This window comes from Chlorocebus sabaeus, chromosome 21 (genome assembly GCF_047675955.1).
Source record: "Chlorocebus sabaeus isolate Y175 chromosome 21, mChlSab1.0.hap1, whole genome shotgun sequence".
In the NCBI taxonomy this organism is placed as follows: Eukaryota; Metazoa; Chordata; class Mammalia; order Primates; family Cercopithecidae; genus Chlorocebus; species Chlorocebus sabaeus.
Genome location: NC_132924.1, coordinates 107,699,452 through 107,715,155, shown reverse-complemented (window position 1 = coordinate 107,715,155; position 15,704 = coordinate 107,699,452).

The following is a 15,704-nucleotide window of genomic DNA, read 5'->3' as shown; positions in this document are numbered from 1 at the left end:
ACGGATTCCAAGGAATGGAACCTTGGGCCATGCAGTGAGTGTTAAAGCTCTATTAGAAGCTATGGGTCATGGAAGAGAACTGTGGAAACCAGTGCCTAGTGTTTAGCTCAATTAGGATGAACCCAGGCACTTAGCTGCACAGGAACAATGGTGAACCTCTAGCCTGAACGGGAGCAGCAATGGGCGCCTCACTGCATCACACATGCAGCAGACACCCTGCTGAATCCAGAGAGGTGGAAGTCAACAGTGGGTCTGTGACAGCATTGTTCAGCAGTGGTGGGTGGCGAGCGAAAGCTCAGCTCGAGCCAGAACAAACACGGACCAGAAGAGTGTGCAGGTGCAAGATTTATTAAAGTGAAAACAGAGCTCCCCTACAACAGGAGGGGACCCAAAAAGTGTTGCTGCTCCCTGCTTGAATGCCTGGGTTTATATCCCAATCATTCATTGTTCCTCCTCCTGTGCTCTCAGGCAATATATGATTTGACTATTTCTTTACCTCCCACTTTTAGCCTAATTTGTATTTTAATGAACCCTCTTTACTACCTGATTGGTTGGGTGTGAGCTGAGTTACAAGGCCTGTGCTTAAAGGTGGGTGAGGTCACCTTCCCCAGCTAGGCAAAGGAATTCTTAGTCGGCTTAGGAAATCCAGGTATTCCTGTCTCTCAGTCCCCACTCTCAACAGGAAAACCCAAGTGTTGTTGGGGAGGTTGGTTGATGACCACTCTAACTGCTTCCCACTGAATTGGGGTGTAGTAGGGATTGTGTAGTTGAGATTTCCTCAGGAGGGGTAGCTTCAATGTCATTAACATTAGAGCATGGGCTAGTAGGCCTGTCCAGCGGTCCATGGTAGATCTTAGTCATGGACTGCATCTGACCATTTGTAGTTTTACAGCTTTGATTCTGGAAGAGACAAACTTAACAAGGAGGTTAAAGATACAGAGATTGAAATGTAGGCCCGAAGTGCAGGGGCATATGGCTGTGGGTGATGAAAGTGGGGTTTCTTTTTGAAAAACTCATATATGATGGGGCATCAATATTTCCAGGAAGCCGCATTCTTCATAGAAGCTCTTGGTAAGGGGAGCTACTGGTAGTACAGCAGCATGGAGGAGGTGCAGTGAGAGTAAAAGCGGGTAAGGGAAGAGTAAAAAAAATACGACAAGGGAAAGCCAGGGGGATCTATGATTCTAGTTACTTTCCTCATGGTTGTCACTTGAAGAGCAGGTGCAGATCCTCTAGAGGTTCACAGGAATAGTTAGCGTTGTCTCCTGGATTTTTGGGTTCCTTTGGCAGTATCCAGGGTTTGACTCAAGTGTGATGTATCCAAGACTCCACTCCAGCCACATTAACCATGGTTGAGGTAGATAAAATGACTGGGTAGTTTCCTTCCCAGGATGTGTCTAGGGATGGAGAATTAGAGGGAAGGGACTTGACTAATACCATGTCACCAGGGTGGAATAATTCCTTTCCCTCCTCTTGGGGACAGGTTCCCCATAATGTTTTAAGAACTTGTTGATATGATGTCTGCAACTAAGTTGGACATCTCTCGGTCAAGCACAAGGTCATTGGTTAGGAAGGGCCATCCATACAACATCTCATATGGACTACATCCCACTTTTGGGGGAGAGCTTAGGATTCTTAGTAAGGCTGTAGGCAACAGAGCAGGCCATGCAGTGTGGGTTCCTTGAGTTAGCTTTTTTAGATGTTGCTTGAGTGTTTTGTTCATTTTCTTGACTTTTCCTGAGGATTGTGGCCTCCAGGCACAGTGTAAGTGATATTGTATGCCCAACGTCTGGGATACTCCGTGGGTTACTGCAGCCTTGAGAGCTGGGCTGTTGTCACTCTGTAAGCCTTGGGGAAGTCTGAATCTGGGAATTATTTCATGAATTAGTGCCTTATTACCTCTTGGGGCTTTTCTGTCCTACAAGGGAAGGCCTCCGCCCAACCAGTGAAGGTATCTACCCAGATTAGTAGATACTGAAATGCCTGAGATTTAGTCATGTGGGTAAAATCTAGTTGCCAGTCTTCTCCTGGGTGATGGCCTGTTCTTTGTTCTCCAGAAAGAGCTTGGTGATAAGGCAAGGGATTATTTCTTTGGCACATTTCACATGCCCTGACTATCTGCTTGATAGTTTTGAGAAGGCCTGGTCCAGTAAATAATGATATGGCCATCTGATGGGTGCTATCAATGCCCAAGTGACAGGTTTGGTGAAGGGTTTTAAGTGATTTACATTGGTTAGCTGCAGGCAAAAGTATTTTTCCTTCTTCAGTGGCTAGACATCCTGAGGGGTGGAAACTATGTCCTCGTGATGTTCCCCATTCTATTTCTTCTGCTGAGTACTGGGGCTTGGTTTCCTGGAGGGGATTACCCCATACTAGGAGTCCTTCTATAAGCATTTCTAATGGAGGGTCCTGCCTCGTGCCTCTTTTGGCTTCAATATCTGCTTGGCGGTTCCCTTCTATTTCCCTTTCCTTTCTGATGACCCCGGCAGTGTAAGACTGCCACCTCTTTAGGTTTCTGTATTGCCAATAATAATCTCCTAATGGCTTCCTGATGTTTGATAGGTGTTCCCTTGGAAGTTAGGGATTCCCTTTCTCTCCATATTGCTGCGTGGGCATGGAGGACTGGGTAAGCATACTTAGAGTCTGTATATATATTTACCCCTTTTCCTTCTCCTAATTCTAATGTATAACGGCCCCTGCTTTTGCTAGGATGTCTGTCCCTAACAAAGAAGTGGGGCTTTCGGGAATAATTCGAAAAGCATGTGAAAAGAGTAAAGTTCCCCAGGCACAGCTTAGTGACTGGGAGAAGTATCTAGTGACTGCCTGTCCTAGGACCCCTTGGATAGTAACAGATCTGGAGCACAGTTGTCCAGGTCAAGAAAGTAAGACTGAGGAGGCTGCGCCAGTGTCCAGGAGACAGTTAACCTCCTGGCCCTCAATGATCAAGCATACCCGGGGCTCTGTGAGGGTGATGGCACGGGCTGGCGCTTGCCCTGGGCACCCTCAGTCCTGCTGCTGGATCATCTGGTTAGTGGCTTCTGACTCAGAGGACCTTCATCCCCTGGGGCAGTGGGCCTTCCAGTGATTCCCTTGATATAAGGGGCATGGATGAGGGGGTGGCTTATTTCTATTCGGACAATCTTTCTAAAAGTGTAATTGTAGACCGCCCTGGAAGCAAGCCCTATTAGGCATTCAATTTGCCCAGCCTTTCCCTGTTCCAGAGCCTCCAAAGTCCACTTGCCTGAGGGCCATGACTAAAGTGGTGGCCTTTTTCTTATCCTGTTTGTCCCATTCTGCCTGCTCCTCCTGATCTCTATTATAACAAACGGAGGTTGCCAAGTTCAATACGGTTTCTAAGTTTTGCTCCAGGCCTAAGGCAGACATTTGAAGTTTTTGCTAATGTCTGCAGCTGATTGAATGATAAACTCACCCTTTAAGATTAGTTGGCCTTCAATAGAATCAGGTGACAGAGAGGTATGCTTCCTCAATGCCTCCCTTAGTCTCTCCAAAAAGGCAGTAGGATTTTCTTCCTTTCCCTGTGTTATAGTGGACATCATTGAATAATTCATAGGCTTCTTCCTAGTTTTCCTTAGTCCTTCTAGCACACAAGTTAGCAAATGTCTGCAGCAACAATCTCCATGTTCTGATTCTGCGTCCCAGTGAGGGTCTACACTGGGAACTGCCTGCTGGGCTGTGGAGAATTGTTCTCTTTCCTCTGTTGTCATCCTATCATTGACCTGACTGAGATACCAGAGATCGCCAAACTCTCAGGCTGCAGTTATAGTGGCGCTTCTCTCATTTGGGGTTAGTGTCTGATCTAGCAGTGACATTGTATCTCTCCATGTCAGATCAAAGGATTGTCCTAACCCTTGTAAAACATCAATATAGCCATCAGGGTTATCTGAGAATTTACCTAGGTCTATTTTAATTTGCTTCAAGTCTGAGAAGATAAAAAGTACATACACTCTGACTGGGCTGAATTCTCCAGAATACATCTTAGGGGCATTTTTGCCTTGGGGGGAACGTTTCTGAAAAAAGAACATAGGGATGCCAGCACCTCTAGTCATTTTCCGATGAGCTTTAGTCCTAGAGCATTCTCTATGGTCCTAATGCTTATTCCTTTCTGTTGGGAACAGGCCCCCAAATCTGGCCATAAACTGGCCCCAAAACTGGCCATAAACAAAATCTCTGAAGTACTGTGACATGTTTGTGATGGCCATGACGCCCCTGCTGAATGTTGTGGGTTTACTGGAATGAGGGCAAAGAACACCTGGCCCACCCAGGGCAGAAAACCACGTAAGGCATTCTTAAACCAAAATAACAGCATGAGCGATCTGTGCTTTAGGACATGTTCCTGCTGCAGATAACTAGCCAGAGCCCAACCCTTTATTTCGGCCCATCCCTTTGTTTCCCATAAGGAATACTTTTAGTTAATCTATAATCTATAGAAAACAATGCTTATTACTGACTTGCTGTCAGTAAATATGTGGGTAAATCTCTGTTCAAGGCTCTCAGCTCTGAAGGCTGTGAGACCCCTGATTTCACACTCCACACTCTATATTTCTCTGTGTGTCTTTAATTCCTCTAGTGCCGCTGGGTTAGGGTCTCCATGACCGAGCTGCTCTTGGCACCTTTCCAGGGTGCGTAACCTCTCCTGGACCTCTGCTTATCGGATTAGTTACACTCACCGATGTAGCAGTCCTGCACCTGTTTCCCACCTTTCTTGACTACAAAGAAAGGGGTCTGGGCTGCTGGATTCTAGTGGTCCTTTACCAGCGTGCCCAATATTGCCTTTGTGCTCAGGGGTGAGTCCTAGAGCTGGGCTGGGTTTCTGAGTATTTCATAACAATCCAGCTGCCCCAACAAGATGTATTCCCATAAACAACAGTTCTTATGCAAATTCGTTTCAGAGAGGGTGTAGGTAACCTTTTGAGTCAGGATTGAAATAGAGTTTTGATTCTGTAAGTACTTTAAGGCTTGGCTGAGTGCAAACAGCTCACATGGTTGAGCAGACCAATTATTAGGCAATTCTCCTAACTCTGCTTCCACAAGAGTCTCCCTAAAAATTACTGAATACCCATTGTGATTTTTTTCTCAATTACCCAGGAGGAACCATCTGTCATCCTGTCCTGAAGGGAGTTCCTCTTAGGTATGGAAGGACCTTTGTATGGTAATTAAAATGTAAATCCCCTTTTAGGAAATCTGCTGGCTTAAGGGAATTTTCAGTGGTTAATGTTAAATCACCTTTTTCTAACAGAATAGCCCCATACTTTAAGATTTTTGAGTTAGTAAGCTACCTTTTTCTTTTTTTTGACTTAGGATAACTCTGAACTGTTGAGGTGTGCTCACAATGAGGTTTCCTCTAAAGGTTACTTTGCTACTTTTAGCAAAGCAGTTGCCACTACCTACTGAATGCATTTGGCCCATCCACAGGTTACTGGGTTAAGGATTTTTGATAGGAACATTACAGGTTGTCAGTGGTCTCAGTGTTTTTGGACTATGCCCTTGTTTACAATGACATCAAGGTGGTATTGGAGTATTATAGGGTCATGGAGAATACCTTTGATTATCAATTACAGGTTTTAAATTTACCCTGGCTTTTAAAGGAATAGGATACACTGTTTTTTTCTTTACTACTTCTAGTTTTCTCTTTCTTTCTCTCTTTGACTCCCTCTTTGTCTCTCTGTTTCCCCCCTCTCTCTGCTGCTCTTTCCTCGTCTCTCTGTCTCTCTCTCTTCTCTCTCTCTCTCTCCTCTCTGTCTCTCTTTTCTCTCTCCTCTCTCTCTCTCCCTCTCTCTCTCTCTGTCTCCTCTCTGTCTCTGTCTCTCTCTTCCCTGCCTTTGTAGATGGATTTTGGAAACACAGTGGAAGGATGTTCGCTCATTGCCCCCATTTGTCACTATAGGAATATGTGCCTGCCTTTCATTTACTCAGTTCGTTTTCATCCTGATCTATTATGTTGTTGTAGACCCAGTTCCAATTGTTAAAGTACTGCGTTATCAGTTCTAAGGACCTAGCAAGGGTGGTGGGGAATGGGTCCCACATAACTGCCCAGGTTGAGAGCTGTATGCCTGAATTGGGAGGGACACCAGGGATAAGACTCCCTGGGTTCATAGCCTAGATGCCTAAGGACACAGCATAGAGCTTCCTTAGATCCCTTTGGAGATAAAACTTGCTCTAATACTTGGGAAAGCAAGTGAGTCTGAAGCATTAGTACCTAGGAGGCAGGGATTAGAGGAAGTAGATTCAGAGGTAAGAAGAATTTTCGGGGGCAGAGCAAGATGGCCAAATAGGAACAGCTCCAGTCTCCAACTCCCAGCGTGAGCGACACAGAAGACCGGTGATTTCTGCATTTTCAACTGAGGTACTGGGTTCATCTCACTGGGGAGTGCCAGAAGATCGGTGCTGGTCAGCTGCTGCAGCCCGACCAGCGAGAGCTGAAGCAGGGTGAGGCATTGCCTCACCTGGGAAGCACAAGGGGGAAGGGAATCCCTTTTCCTAGCCAGGGGAACTGAGACACACAACACCTGGAAAATCGGGTAACTCCCACCCCAATACTGCGCTTCAAGCAAACAGGCACACCAGGAGATCATATCCCACACCTGGCCGGGAGGGTCCCACACCCACGGAGCCTCCCTCATTGCTAGCACAGCAGTCTGTGATCTACCGGCAAGGCAGCAGTGAGGCTGGGGGAGGGGCACCCACCATTGCTGAGGCTTAAGTAGGTAAACAAAGCTGCTGGGAAGCTCGAACTGGGTGGAGCTCACAGCAGCTCAAGGAAACCTGCCTGTCTCTGTAGACTCCACCTCTGGGGACAGGGCACAGTAAACAATAACAAAAGCAGCAGAAAGCTCTGCAGACGCAAACGACTCTGTCTGACAGCTTTGAAGAGAGCAGTGGATCTCCCAACACAGAGGTTGAGATCTGAGAAGGGACAGACTCCCTGCTCAAGTGGGGCCCTGACCCCTGAGTAGCCTAACTGGGAGACATCCCCCACTAGGGGCAGTCTGACACCCCACACCTCACAGGGTGGAGTACACCCCTGAGAGGAAGCTTCCAAAGCAAGAATCAGACAGGTACACTCGCTGTTCAGAAATATTCTATCTTCTGCAGCCTCTGCTGCTGATACCCAGGCAAACAGGGTCTGGAGTGGACCTCAAGCAATCTCCAACAGACCTACAGCTGAGGGTCCTGACTATTAGAAGGAAAACTATCAAACAGGAAGGACACCTACACCAAAACCCCATCAGTACATCACCATCATCAAAGACCAGAGGCAGATAAAACCACAAAGATGGGGAAAAAGCAGGGCAGAAAAGCTGGAAATACAAAAAATAAGAGCGCATCTCCCCCGGCAAAGGAGCGCAGCTCATCGCCAGCAATGGATCAAAGCTGGACGGAGAATGACTTCGACGAGATGAGAGAAGAAGGCTTCAGTCCATCAAATTTCTCAGAGCTAAAGGAGGAATTACGTACCCAGCGCAAAGAAACTAAAAATCTTGAAAAAAAAGTGGAAGAATTGATGGCTAGAGTAATTAATGCAGAGAAGGTCATAAACGAAATGAAAGAGATGAAAACCATGACATGAGAAATACGTGACAAATGCACAAGCTTCAGTAACCGACTCGATCAACTGGAAGAAAGAATGTCAGCGATTGAGGATCAGATGAATGAAATGAAGCGAGAAGAGAAACCAAAAGAAAAAAGAAGAAAAAGAAATGAACAAAGCCTGCAAGAAGTATGGGATTATGTAAAAAGACCAAATCTACGTCTGATTGGGGTGCCTGAAAGTGAGGGGGAAAATGGAACCAAGTTGGAAAACACTCTTCAGGATATCATCCAGGAGAACTTCCCCAACCTAGTAGGGCAGGCCAACATTCAAATCCAGGAAATACAGAGAACGCCACAAAGATACTCCTCGAGAAGAGCAACTCCAAGACACATAATTGCCAGATTCACCAAAGTTGAAATGAAGGAAAAAATCTTAAGGGCAGCCAGAGAGAAAGGTCGGGTTACCCACAAAGGGAAGCCCATCAGACTAACAGCAGATCTCTCGGCAGAAACTCTTCAAGCCAGAAGAGAGTGGGGGCCAATATTCAACATTCTTAAAGAAAAGAATTTTAAACCCAGAATTTTATATCCAGCCAAACTAAGTTTCATAAGTGAAGGAGAAATAAAATCCTTTACAGATAAGCAAATGCTTAGAGATTTTGTCACCACTAGGCCTGCCTTACAAGAGACCCTGAAGGAAGCACTAAACATGGAAAGGAACAACCGGTACCAGCCATTGCAAAAACATGCCAAAATGTAAAGACCATCGAGGCTAGGAAGAAACTGCATCAACTAACGAGCAAAATAACCAGTTAATATCATAATGGCAGGATCAAGTTCACACATAACAATCTTAACCTTAAATGTAAATGGACTAAATGCTCCAATTAAAAGACACAGACTGGCAAACTGGATAAAGAGTCAAGACCCATCAGTCTGCTGTATTTAGGAGACCCATCTCACACGCAGAGACATACATAGGCTCAAAATAAAGGGATGGAGGAAGATTTACCAAGCAAAAAGAGAACAAAAAAAAGTGGGGGTTGCAATACTAGTCTCTGATAAAACAGACTTTAAACCATCAAAGATCAAAAGAGACAAAGAAGGCCATTACATAATGGTAAAGGGATCAATTCAACAGGAAGAGCTAACTATCCTAAATATATATGCACCCAATACAGGAGCACCCAGATTCATAAAGCAAGTCCTTAGAGACTTACAAAGAGACTTAGACTCCCATACAATAATAATGGGAGACTTCAACACTCCACTGTCAACATTAGACAGATCAACGAGACAGAAAGTTAACAAGGATATCCAGGAATTGAACTCATCTCTGCAGCAAGCAGACCTAATAGACATCTATAGAACTCTCCACCCCAAATCAACAGAATATACATTCTTCTCAGCACCACATCGTACTTACTCCAAAATTGACCACGTAATCGGAAGTAAAGCACTCCTCAGCAAATGTACAAGAACAGAAATTATAACAAACTGTCTCTCAGACCACAGTGCAATCAAATTAGAACTCAGGACTAAGAAACTCAATCAAAACCGCTCAACTACATGGAAACTGAACAACCTGCTCCTGAATGACTACTGGGTACATAACGAAATGAAGGCAGAAATAAAGATGTTCTTTGAAACCAATGAGAACAAAGATACAACATACCAGAATCTCTGGGACACATTTAAAGCAGTGTGTAGAGGGAAATTTATAGCACTAAATGCCCACAAGAGAAAGCAGGAAAGATCTAAAATTGACACTCTAACATCGCAATTAAAAGAACTAGAGAAGCAAGAGCAAACACATTCGAAAGCTAGCAGAAGGCAAGAAATAACTAAGATCAGAGCAGAACTGAAGGAGATAGAGACACAAAAAACCCTCCAAAAAATCAATGAATCCAGGAGTTGGTTTTTTGAAAAGATCAACAAAATTGACAGACCACTAGCAAGACTAATAAAGAAGAAAAGAGAGAAGAATCAAATTGATGCAATTAAAAATGATAAAGGGGATATCACCACCGACCCCACAGAAATACAAACTACCATCAGAGAATACTATAAACACCTCTACGCAAATAAACTGGAAAATCTAGAAGAAATGGATAATTTCCTGGACACTTACACTCTTCCAAGGCTAAACCAGGAAGAAGTTGAATCCCTGAATAGACCAATAGCAGGCTCTGAAATTGAGGCAATAATTAATAGCCTACGAACCAAAAAAAGTCCAGGACCAGATGGATTAACAGCTGAATTCTACCAGAGGTACAAGGAGGAGTTGGTATCATTCCTTCTGAAACTATTCCAATCAATAGAAAAAGAGGGAATCCTCCCTAACTCATTTTATGAGGCCAACATCATCCTGATACCAAAGCCTGGCAGAGACACAACAAAAAAAGAGAATTTTAGACCAATATCCCTGATGAACATCGATGCAAAAATCCTCAATAAAATACTGGCAAACCGGATTCAGCAACACATCAAAAAGCTTATCCACCATGATCAAGTGGGCTTCATCCCTGGGATGCAAGGCTGGTTCAACATTCGCAAATCAATAAACATAATCCAGCATATAAACAGAACCAAAGACAAGAACCACATCATTATCTCAATAGATGCAGAAAAGGCTTTTGACAAAATTCAACAGCCCTTCATGCTAAAAACGCTCAATAAATTCGGTATTGATGGAACGTACCTCAAAATAATAAGAGCTATTTATGACAAACCCACAGCCAATATCATACTGAATGGGCAAAAACTGGAAAAATTCCCTTTGAAAACTGGCACAAGACAGGGATGCCCTCTCTCACCACTCCTATTCAACATAGTGTTGGAAGTTCTGGCTAGGGCAATCAGGCAAGAGAAAGAAATCAAGGGGATTCAGGTAGGAAAAGAAGAAGTCAAATTGTCCCTGTTTGCAGATGACATGATTGTATATTTAGAAAACCCCATTGTCTCAGCCCAAAATCTCCTTAAGCTGATAAGCAACTTCAGCAAAGTCTCAGGATACAAAATTAATGTGCAAAAATCACAAGCATTCTTATACATCAGTAACAGACAAACAGAGAGCCAAATCAGGAATGAACTTCCATTCACAATTGCTTCAAAGAGAATAAAATACCTAGGAATCCAACTTACAAGGGATGTAAAGGACCTCTTCAAGGAGAACTACAAACCACTGCTCAGTGAAATCAAAGAGGACACAAACAAATGGAAGAACATACCATGCTCATGGATAGGAAGAATCAATATCGTGAAAATGGCCATACTGCCCAAGGTAATTTGTAGATTCAGTGCCATCCCCATCAAGCTACCAATGAGCTTCTTCACAGAATTGGAAAAAACTGCTTTAAAGTTCATATGGAACCAAAAAAGAGCCCGCATCTCCAAGACAATCCTAAGTCAAAAGAACAAAGCTGGAGGCATCATGCTACCTGACTTCAAACTATACTACAAGGCTACAGTAACCAAAACAGCATGGTACTGGTACCAAAACAGAGATATAGACCAATGGAACAGAACAGAGTCCTCAGAAATAATACCACACATCTACAGCCATCTGATCTTTGACAAACCTGACAAAAAAAAGAAATGGGGAAAGGATTCCCTATTTAATAAATGGTGCTGGGAAAATTGGCTAGCCATAAGTAGAAAGCTGAAACTGGATCCTTTCCTTACTCCTTATACGAAAATTAATTCAAGATGGATTAGAGACTTAAATGTTAGACCTAATACCATAAAAATCCTAGAGGAAAACCTAGGTAGTACCATTCAGGACATAGGCATGGGCAAAGACTTCATGTCTAAAACACCAAAAGCAACAGCAGCAAAAGCCAAAATTGACAAATGGGATCTCATTAAACTAAAGAGCTTCTGCACAGCAAAAGAAACTACCATCAGAGTGAACAGGCAACCTACAGAATGGGAGAAAATTTTTGCAATCTACTCATCTGACAAAGGGCTAATATCCAGAACCTACAAAGAACTCAAACAAATTTATGAGAAAAAACAAACAACCCCATCAAAAAGTGGGCAAAGGATACGAACAGACATTTCTCAAAAGAAGACATTCATACAGCCAACAGACACATGAAAAAATGTTCATCATCACTGGCCATCAGAGAAATGCAAATCAAAACCACAATGAGATACCATCTCACACCAGTTAGAATGACGATCATTAAAAAGTCAGGAAACAACAGGTGCTGGAGAGGATGTGGAGAAATAGGAACACTTTTACACTGTTGGTGGGATTGTAAACTAGTTCAACCATTATGGAAAACAGTATGGCGATTCCTCAAGGATCTAGAACTAGATGTACCATATGACCCAGCCATCCCATTACTGGGTATATACCCAAAGGATTATAAATTATGCTGCTATAAATACACATGCACACGTATGTTTATTGCAGCACTATTCACAATAGCAAAGACTTGGAATCAACCCAAATGTCCATCAGTGACAGATTGGATTAAGAAAATGTGGCACATATACACCATGGAATACTATGCAGCCATAAAAAAGGATGAGTTCGTGTCCTTTGTAGGGACATGGATGGAGCTGGAAACCATCATTCTTAGCAAACTATCACAAGAACAGAAAACCAAACACCGCATGTTCTCACTCATAGGTGGGAACTGAACAATGAGATCACTTGGACTAGGGAAGGGGAACATCACACACCGGTGCCTATCATGGGGAGGCGGGAGGGGGGAGGGACTGCATTGGGAGTTATACCTGATGTAAATGACGAGTTGATGGGTGCAGCACACCAACATGGCACAAGTATACATACGTAACAAACCTGCACGTTATGCACATGTACCCTAGAACTTAAAGTATAATAATAATAATAATAAAAAGAAATAATGCTAATTAGAAATAATTGCTAATAGATATTGGGCAAACTACAGTTGAGAAATCTAGATGTTGGCTCCAATCCTAGAGTAGAGTATGATCCTCACTTATCTCCTCCTTTCAAAGATTTCGTCCAATTTTTCTTTACATCTCTATTCTGCTGTTTACTTTGACTTTAGGAACTCACAGGAAAATCCTCTGTAATTCCACGTGCCATATACTGCTGCCTACTAAGAGCAATTTAAAAAATTCACTCTTCTCCTTACTTTGCTTTATTTTTTCCACTTTGCACCTTTGAACATACAGTATATTCATTTATTTTACTGTCATCTGTCTTTCTTCATTGGTATGTGAACTTCACAAATAAAAGACTTTTTGTTCATTTAAAAAAAAAAAAAAAAAGAATTTTGGTGCTACACTTTCAAGAAAGTCATGGTTGGGACCCAGGAGGTATGGGTCAGAAGGAGAGGTAGGGGTGCACGCATGGGTGACTGTTGAGTGGAGACTTCTGACTGCGCCATGATCTCTACCAGCTGATGCCAGGAGTTCAGGATGACAGCTTTCTGCCTCTAGTCAACCTTCAGCTTCCCCAGGAAAGCTGTGAAAGCAGAAGCTGGTTCCAGGCAGACCAATGCTCCCAAATCAGAAGCGTTGGGGGTTGTTAGAAAGCCTTTTCCCAGGAAGCCTCACACCTGAGTCTTTAGTCCAATGGCCATGCTAATCGTTTTTAACTGGCCAACAGATCCCAGTTATTTTCCTCCAATTCTAAGGAAGGATAGGACAGAATAGCAAGCGAAAATGGTCTGATATTACTTACTGCTTTAGAGAATCCCTGTACAGGCCACCAAATGTTACAGGTGGGTCTTTGTTCTCAGAGCTCCCAAGATGGTGACAGGCCACTCCCAAGATGGTGGCAACCACTCCCAAGATGGCAGCAAGCCTTTTGTTCTCTGACCTGGGGTTCTTGGCCTCACGGATTCCAAGAAATGGAACCTTGGGCCATGCAGTGAGTGTTATAGCTCTATTAGAAGCTGTAGGTCATGGAAGAGAACTGTGGAAACCAGTGCCTAGTGTTTAGCTCAATTAGGATGAACCCAGGCACTTAGCTGCACAGGAACAATGGTGAACCTCTAGCCTGAACGGGAGCAGCGATGGGCACCTCACTACGTCACAAATGCAGCAGACACCCTGCTGGATCCAGAGAGGTGGAAGTCAACGGTGGGTCTGCGACAGCATCGTTCAGCAGTGGTGGGTGGCAAGCGAAAGCTCAGCTCGAGCCAAAACAAACACGGACCAGAAGAGTGTGCAGGTGCAAGATTTAATAGAGTGAAAACAGAGCTCCCATACAATGGGAAGGGACCCAAAGGGGGTTGCCGTTCCCTGCTTGAATGCCTGGGTTTATATCCCAATCATTTTCCCTCCCCCTGTGCTCTCAGGAGATATATGATTTGACTACTTCTTTACCTCCTGATTTTAGCCCAATTTGTATTTTAGTGAGCCCTCTTTACTACCTGATTGGTGGGGTTTGAGCTGAGTTACAAGCACTGTGTTTAAAGGTGGGTGTGGTCACCTTCCCCAGCTAGGCTTAGGAATTCTTAGTCGGCCTAGGAAAACCAGCTTGTCCTGTCTCTTGCTAGGAAAACTAATACAGACACTAATGGAGAAATAAAAACTAGAATAATGAGAATATTGCTATTCACAGGAAGAAAGCAAGGTTATGAATTCTTCTTATCAATAAATATAGAGGAGCCATTATCTTTTTTTAGTCTTCAGGATTATCCCAAGGTTGAAACACTAGGGTACAGTTTTTCCAATCAGGACAACCTTTAAATATACCCCAAGAGTCTGATATATAGGCTGCCTTTACCCCTGCTTTTCACTTGAGCTGTCAGCATCCCTTGGTTAATGGATAATAGTACCATGGCCACTATCTGCCCACTGCTTCTCAGGTCTTCTGAATGCTGTGTCCTAGTAGAAAGCAGATCCTGGGACTATATGCAAGCCATGTTCAACTCACACATAGGAAGGAATTGCTAATAAGGGCAATGCACCATTTTCTAGCACAGAGTAGGACACACAGAATTGAAAGGAGAGAATATTAGTGGTGCCTCAATTCCTATTTTGCCTCTCACTATTAGACTTGAATGAGAACAGATGTATAACTTCAATCATTAATTAAAGATTGACATTCTCCATATATCATCCCTGACTCCAAAATTATTCTCAGTTCCAGTTCGAGGATGTTGTACAGTCTCTGCAATGTATGACTAGCTGTAGAATTCATGAAATTACTTCAAATTATGTGAGTAGGCATTATGGGTTGTAGCAATTAAGAAATCTAGCTTCAGTTTTTTTTTAAATCTGAAATTGGAGTTAAAAAGTAAAATTGGAGTAAAAACACTTCCCATCCATCCATACATCCTTCCAACTATCCTTCCATCTATCCATCCTTCCCTCCCTCCATCCATCCATCTATCCATCCATCATCCATCCATCCATCCTTCCCTGCTTCTATCCATTTATCCATGCCTCCCTCCATCCATCTGTCCATCATTCCAACCACCCTTCTATCCATCCATCATTTCATCCATCCATCCATCATTCATCCATCCCCAATCCATGTATCCTTCTACCCATCCTTCCTTCCTATCATCCTTCCATCCATCCTTCCTTTCATCCATCCTTCCATCCTTCCATCCTTCCTTCCATGTTTCCATCTATCCATCCATGACTCCCTCCATCCATCCATCCGTTCATCCATCCATTGTTCCATCCATTCAATCTATCCATTTATTCAACAGATATTGTTGATAATCTCTTCTCCCATAGAACTTACATTCTAGTGGGTAGAAACAGGGTAAGCAAGCAAACAGCAAACATATAATATACATAATGTATTGATAAATGCAAAGGAGAAGAAGAAAACACAGAAGGGCAAGAGGAAATATCAGAGGAGATGGATTAATTTTAAATAGGGTGAGGAGAAAGCCCTCTCTGAGAAGATGATAAGTCGGCAAGGAAATTAAAAATACAAGTCAGAGAATTATTCTAATATCTGAGGGCAGATCATCACAGGCAATGAGAATAGTAAGGGCAAAAGCCCTGGGTGGCCTTGAGCAAGTTCCTCCTCCCTCCTGCGTAGTTTGATTTCCTCTTCCAGCAAATGTGAACAATAAGATGTTAAGAGTACCTACCCCAAAGGGATTATTTTGAGGATTCAATGACTTCACCCACAGGAAAACACTTCAAGTTGTCTGGGCGCACAGTCCACTCTCAATACATCTTGG